General features: G+C 47.8%; 1 long non-coding RNA gene across 1 annotated transcript; it reads right to left on the reverse strand.

The window, feature by feature from the left end:
* Window positions 1–1,312: 1,312 nt before the first annotated feature.
* On the reverse strand, window positions 1,313–2,904 carry LOC127473225 (uncharacterized). Its single transcript, XR_007905320.1, has 3 exons — window positions 2,871–2,904; window positions 1,873–2,010; window positions 1,313–1,544 (listed from the first exon to the last, which is right to left on the reverse strand). It is a non-coding gene; the product is annotated as an uncharacterized LOC127473225 (long non-coding RNA).
* Between the last annotated feature and the right edge of the window lie 3,617 nt (window positions 2,905–6,521).

Here is a 6,521-nt window from a genome sequence, read left to right on the forward strand (position 1 = left end):
GCATCCTGGGCTACATCGAAAGAAGTGTGACCAGCAGGTCAAGGGAGGTGATTCTGCTCCTCTACTCTGCTCTTGTGAGACCCTGCCTGGAGTACTGTGTCCAGGTCTGGAGTTCTTAGCATAAAAAGGACATGGACCTGTTGGGGCAGGTCCAGGGGAAGGCCATGAAGGTGATCAGAGGGCTGGAGCAGAGGAAAAGCTGAGAGAGCTGGAGTCGTTCAGCCTGGAGAAAGGGCTCTGGGGAGAACTCATTGTGGCCTTCCAGTATTTAAAGGAAGCTTACAGAAAAGAGAGAGAGCAACTATTTACATGGGCATGTAGTGATAGGACAAGGAGGGGGGATGGTTTTAAACACTGCATCTCTCTGCCAGGTGGCATTCACACTCCCTTTCGAGGCATGGACACCAAGGAAGAAAAAAAGATAAGTAAAACAACAAAGCAAGAGATGGAAGGGATCACTGTCCTGATCTCAGAGATTAGCATGGCGTACTCAAGGGAAGAGCTTGGGAAAACCTGCCTTTTCTCAAAGTGCTGGTTAGACATTTAAGAACTGGTGTATAGTCGTGATTATGTGCCTGTGTTCGTGCTCATGGACAGAGGTGGCTATAATCCAGCTCCCTGGTTTTCTCCCTTCTCTGCCACATGAGCATCTTGATCACTGTGCTGCAGAACTGTGCTATCTCTGCAGATTGGTGGGATGTGAAGTCACGAGACTCCATGTGAGAGAAGGGGCTATAGCCATGTATTATGGGAGACAGCTGAACCTCAGGCCCCCTAGGCCTTGTGACTACTCTACCTGTTGGAATCTGTCAGAACACAAGGCACTTGTTGTATTTAGAAACCTTCAGGAACAGAGAGCAGCTAAACAGGGGTTTGCTGATCCGAACATGTGCACTTCATTCTGACAATGCACCATTCATCACCTATGTCTTTTCAAGATCTCCATTCTTCTGTCCAATATTAAAGAGTGAGAGGAGAATATTTATGAGTAAACTGCAGGCATAAGCATACTGAAAGATTGTGAAATTATAGACGTCAGAATAACGAACAAAATCATTTGACATGTCATGCTCTCTGAATTAGGGATAAAGTAGTTACCTAAGTGATTCCTTTCCCACCAATGCAAGAACAACATTAATCATGTCTAACCATATAAATTTAGCTTGTATAGATACATTCTGCCTCCTCTCCAGTTACTGAAAAGCTTAACTATATTATAGCCCCATTTTGATTATCTGCTGCTTGGGGAATCAGCTTCAGGCCTCCTGAAGGCACAAAAGAAGCATGAACAAACACTGTCAGGCACTGTCAGGCACTGTCTTTATTCTGAAAGCACTTTAAGAACCACTTTGGAGATCTCCATCTCTATTGGATGCATCCTTTCTCCTGGAGCAGGTGTCTTCTCCAGCTGCTGCCTCTGCCCCAGACAGCTCTGTGCTAATCCTGGGGTGAGGAGATGGTACCATTTCTGACAAGTCCACAACAAAAGCCATTGACTTGGGAAGAAGAGTCCCTGCTTGTGTGCTTGCAGGAGGGGCAGTAAGCTGTTAGAGACCCATGTTTATGACAGTAGACATAGGTTTTGGTAGGCAGTGTGGCATTAAAGGAGTTAATAATAATCAAGGCAGAGATTAATATCTAATCGTAGCAACTGCAGGCAGTTTAATTTGCTTCTCTTGGCCTAGTGACAGAGTGAAACTGCCAGTTGAAGCTGTGTGAAGCCTGCTCCACCCAAATCGGAGTGGTTTCAGCCAGAAAGCACCTTTCAATCTGCCCATCCTGCCTTCCCACATGCACAGAAAGCAGAAATCATGTGCAGGTCTCCAGCTCCTCATTTCCAACTCCTAAGCTTCTCTGCACTGAGAGAATTACCCATGATTTTACCCTTGGTGGAAGTTGACATCTCCTCAAATTTGTTAGGCATGTTCACATGCTGAAGAAAAGGTAAAGTGGCTCAATGACTGGAGATTAGTCTCTGCCTCCTTTTGTTGGAGCCATACTCACAGCACACTGCCTCGCCCCATACAGGAAGGAGAACAGGATCAAAGGGATTAATACAAAGAGTTGCAACTCTGCACTGAAATACTGTTTCCTCATCTCACTTTTCTGTCAGCTATACGCCAGGGCCCTAACTCTGGAGTTAGACTAGACTCAGGAAAGGAACAAGGTGGCCTGGATTTGGCACTGGGGATTAATTTTGTACCTGCACATGTCTTTGGAAAAAACTTAGAGAAATGTATTTGCTATAGCAGCTTTCTTTCAAAGGGAATTCAGTATCACCCCTTTGTACAAGAATATTTTTTGTTACTTTTCCACACTGCCTAGGTTGTAATAAAGGAGCTGATCTACAGCACACCACAGCAGTGGTAGAAGTAGAAAGGTACCTGTATGTTGCATTAGCAGCAACAACAGTGGTTGAACCCACAGGGGAAATTCCAGTAGACTGGATGAAGCCACCCAGAGTGGAATTTGGCAAAAAAACTATATTATTTCCTTTGCCTTAAAATGGTGACCCTAAGGGCTTACGTGATAATATGTAACTTTATCCCTAATACATCAGTCATTCACCAAATTAATTTGAATTACTTTTCCCCATGCAAGGCTTTGTCTACTTTAGGACAGTGTCCTTGCCAGACTTAATTCTAATGATTCTGTTTGTTAGAGAAATAATTACTTCAGGCTCCCAGCTTAGAGTCCTCGACATTATTTCTCATATAAAAGCTCAAAGAATATTTATGAGCAAATTGCAGGTATAAATATACTGAAAGGTTGTGAACTTATGTGATACTGGCAAGCCCATCACAGTGAGGCACTCAGGTGGTGAGCTGCTCTTTGAAGGTGTCACAGACTGCAGCAAATGCCACTTTCACCTTTTGCTGAAATAGTTACTGAATTCTGACTGACACCATGGGGAGATTTGCCATGCAAAATGACATGCTTTTTTGGTGTGAGATCATAGAAACATAGAATGGTGTGGGTTGGAAGGGATCTGAATGATCATCTAGTTCCAACCCCCCCGTCATAGGTAGGGACACCTTCCACCACACCAGGTTGCTCAGAGCCCCATCCAACCAGGCCTTGAACACTTTCAGGGATGGAGCATCCACAACTTCTCTAGACAACCTGTGCCAGTGCCTCATAACCCTCACAGTAAAGAATTTCTTCCTTATATCTAATCTAAACCTACCCTCTTTCAGTTTGAAGCCATTCCCCCTTGTCCTGTCACTACAGGCCCTTGTAAAAAGTCTCTCTCCAGCTCTCTTGTAGGTCCCCTTTAGGTACTGCAAAGCTGCTACAAGGTCTCTCCAGAGCCTTCTTTTTCTTCTCCAGGCTGAACAACCCTAACTCTCTCACCCTGTCATCATAGGAAAGGGGCTTCAGCCCTCTGATTGTCTTTGCGGCCCTTGTCTGAACTCACTCCAACAGGTCCATGCCCTTCTTATGTTGGGGATCCCAGAGCTGGATGCAGTACTCCAGGTGGGGTCTCATGAGAGCAGAGTAAAGGGGCAGAATCACCTCCCTCGACCTGCTGGCCATGCTGCTTTTGCTGTGGTTGGCTTTCTGGGCTGCAAGTGCATGTTGCCAGGTCACACAAGCTTTTCATCCTCCCACACCCCCGCGTCCTCCTCAGGGCTGCTCTCAATTCATTCTTCCCCCATCATGAACTTGTGCTTGGGATTGCCCTGAGCCATGTGCGGGACCTTGCACTTGGCGTTGTTGAACGTCAAGCCTGTAAGGTACCTCTGGAATTATGTTGTTTCATGCCTGCTTCTTTTTAGGTGATAAAGACACGGTGCTTCTTTTAAAAGAGCGAGATCCCAGGGACTAAAAAAATTAGGAGTGACTGCACAGAAAAATTAGAAAATCACAGTGTCATTAAAGTTGGAAAAAACCTCTAAGATCATCGAGTACAACCATTAACCCAGCACTGACAAGTCCGCCACTCAACCATGTCTCTAAGCACCACATCTACCCATATTTTGAACACTTCCAGAGACACCGACTGCAGCACTTCCCTGTGTAGCCAGTTCCAATGCTTGACTACCCTTTCAATGAAGAAATTTTTCCTAAATGCCTGAGCCAACCAGGTGTCTTTGAGACTAAACCATGCCATAATGTAGAGATGGCAAATTTTGTCCTGTCCCAAGACCAACAAGAGTCTGACTGTTTCCTTTAGCCAGTGTCATGACAGTCAGCAAACCTTTACTTTCAGACACAAGAGAGCTGCAGTGCAGAAAGGAGGGCTGGCCTGGGAAGGGCTTGTGAGAAAATGCTGCAGTGGCCCCGGGAAAGAAGCAGAGGAGAAGGAGAAGGAGAGGGGGAGAGCGAGAGGGAAGAAGGGAGGGGAAGAGGAGAGGGAGGGAGAGTGTCTGCGTATCTCTAGCCACGAGGACGAAGCAGCACTTTACCACAGGCACTCCCTGCAGAGTGGAACTGCTTCCCGGAGTGCTGCTGCACGCCCGCCGGGATTCCCCGCCTCTTCCCACCGGGACTGTCTCCCAATCCCGCGCGCCCCCTGGCGGCGCCCGGCGGCACAGGAGCCGCGGGGGTGGAGCGGAACCGGCACCGGCGCCGCGCCCGGCGCTCCCCGAGACCCGCAGGGCGGGGCAGGGATGGGCAGGGATGGGCAGGGATGGACAGGGCGGGGCAGGGGTGGGCAGGGCCGGGCCTCGCCGGGCGGGCGAGTCTGAGATGCAAGGGAAAGGCAGAACAAAGGCCGACGGATACCTTTCCGCTTTGGGCAATCGGCCTTTGAGAACTCGTCCCGGGCTGGGGCTTTCCCACGGCCGTAGGGGAGCGGGCAGAGTTTTTCGCTTCTCTGTGAGGTGTTAAACGGCACGAGGGGACCGGCCGGGAGGCTCCTGGTGCAGAGCCGACCGGCAGGGCCTGAGGCCGGGGGGAAGGAGCTCCCTCGCCTGCGGCACGATGGGCGTGGGCGGAGCCGCCCTCCTTCTAGCATCCACGGGGCTCCTGAGCGACTGCCGGCAAGCCCAGCTTCACCTTCCTCATCTGCCTAAAAGAAGGAATTAGCAGCAGCCAGGCAACACCTTAGGTTGCCTTCTTGCCTCACGCAGCTTGGAAACTGCCTTTTCTGATTGCCACATACCACTCATATGAAACCTGGAACAGGCTCCCAGAAACACCTTGGATTTAAATCTAGGTCTTCCCCAGATGGGGACAGACAGATGGATTGGTGACCTCTGCCTAAGATGAGGAAGATGTCATAGGCTTGCTGCATGGGAAGAGTTCCACTTGATTGAAGAAAACCCAGCAAGCCCACTGCAGCTGAACCTTGTCCTCAGAGGAGCGGTGGGCTATGACCCCTCCTGCAGCTTTGTGGCATATCTTTTTTTGGGTGCTGAGCACACATACACACACACACACATCTGTGCGGTCAGCTCCCAGCCAGCCCTATAATACTCCAAAGCTCAGTGACACCAAATAGCACAAAAATAAAAGAATGTTCATCAGGAAGGCCCTGAACCCTTCCTTCTTACTGGAAATCCTGATGCAAAGATCATGCAGTATCAATATTACATCCTTAGTAGAATGGTAGGATGTTCTCAGTTCAGTATGATTTGTAACTATCTCTTCACTGGTTTGCTTTTTCTTAGTCATCTATTTTGCCTAAAAGTTTTGTAAGCAGATTATGCACAACTTTATGAGTATACAGTGATAACCTAGTGACTAAAATACACAGAAGATTGCTGGGGCTAATGTGCTACTGGACTGTATTTTGGGATGCAGACTTGTGACGTGTCCCTGTTGGCCTGGCAACTCTCGGTGCCAAGGGGATGTAGCAGCCTCCATTAGACCTTGGAACAGGCTGATTTTTGGTCTTATTGAGCCATTTTGACTCTCTACTTTATTTCTTAGGGGTTTATACTGCTTCAAATTGCCACTTGTCACTTGAGTCCTCTTGTTAGGAGTTAATCTTGCCTGAACACCTTTACTCCTGTCTTTGCTTTTACTTCTCTTATGTGGTACAACTTTAGCTTCAGTATCCCCCACAGCTTATTTACCCCACAGCTCCTCACTAAAGTTGCACCAAAGTCATGCAATCTTGCCTTCCAAACCTGGGCCTTGGCTTGCAGGCAGCTGAATCCCTGGGCTGTGAGGTTATGGGGGGCAGAAACATGCCTGGCCTGTGAGTGTGTGAGCTCAAACGGGGAGCTCAGGAGGACCAGCCCACTGCAGTAATAATATTCACACTCAGTCACAGTCAAAGCAAAGCCTAACAGTGAAATAAAGTGCTGATGTGATTCCAGTTCTCCTATGTTAATAACGTGTGCCTCCTCACACTTTCTCTGCTCCACTTGCCTTCATAATGTGGCTGTCACCTGCTAAAGAAGGATTTGACTCATTTGAATGTATTTTGTATTAAAATGCTGGTTTGTTTCTGTAGACAGATTGCCACACAAAGTAGAGCAAAATCCATTAGTATGAGAATACAAACATAGGTGCTAAAGGTTATACTGTTTAATTTTATTATTGACACTTTATTGGCTGTAATGCATGTT

The sequence above is a fragment of the Manacus candei genome, unplaced genomic scaffold, assembly GCF_025592945.1.
Source record: "Manacus candei isolate 608988 ecotype Guabito, Panama unplaced genomic scaffold, ASM2559294v1 h1tg000034l, whole genome shotgun sequence".
NCBI classification, from domain to species: domain Eukaryota; kingdom Metazoa; phylum Chordata; class Aves; order Passeriformes; family Pipridae; genus Manacus; species Manacus candei.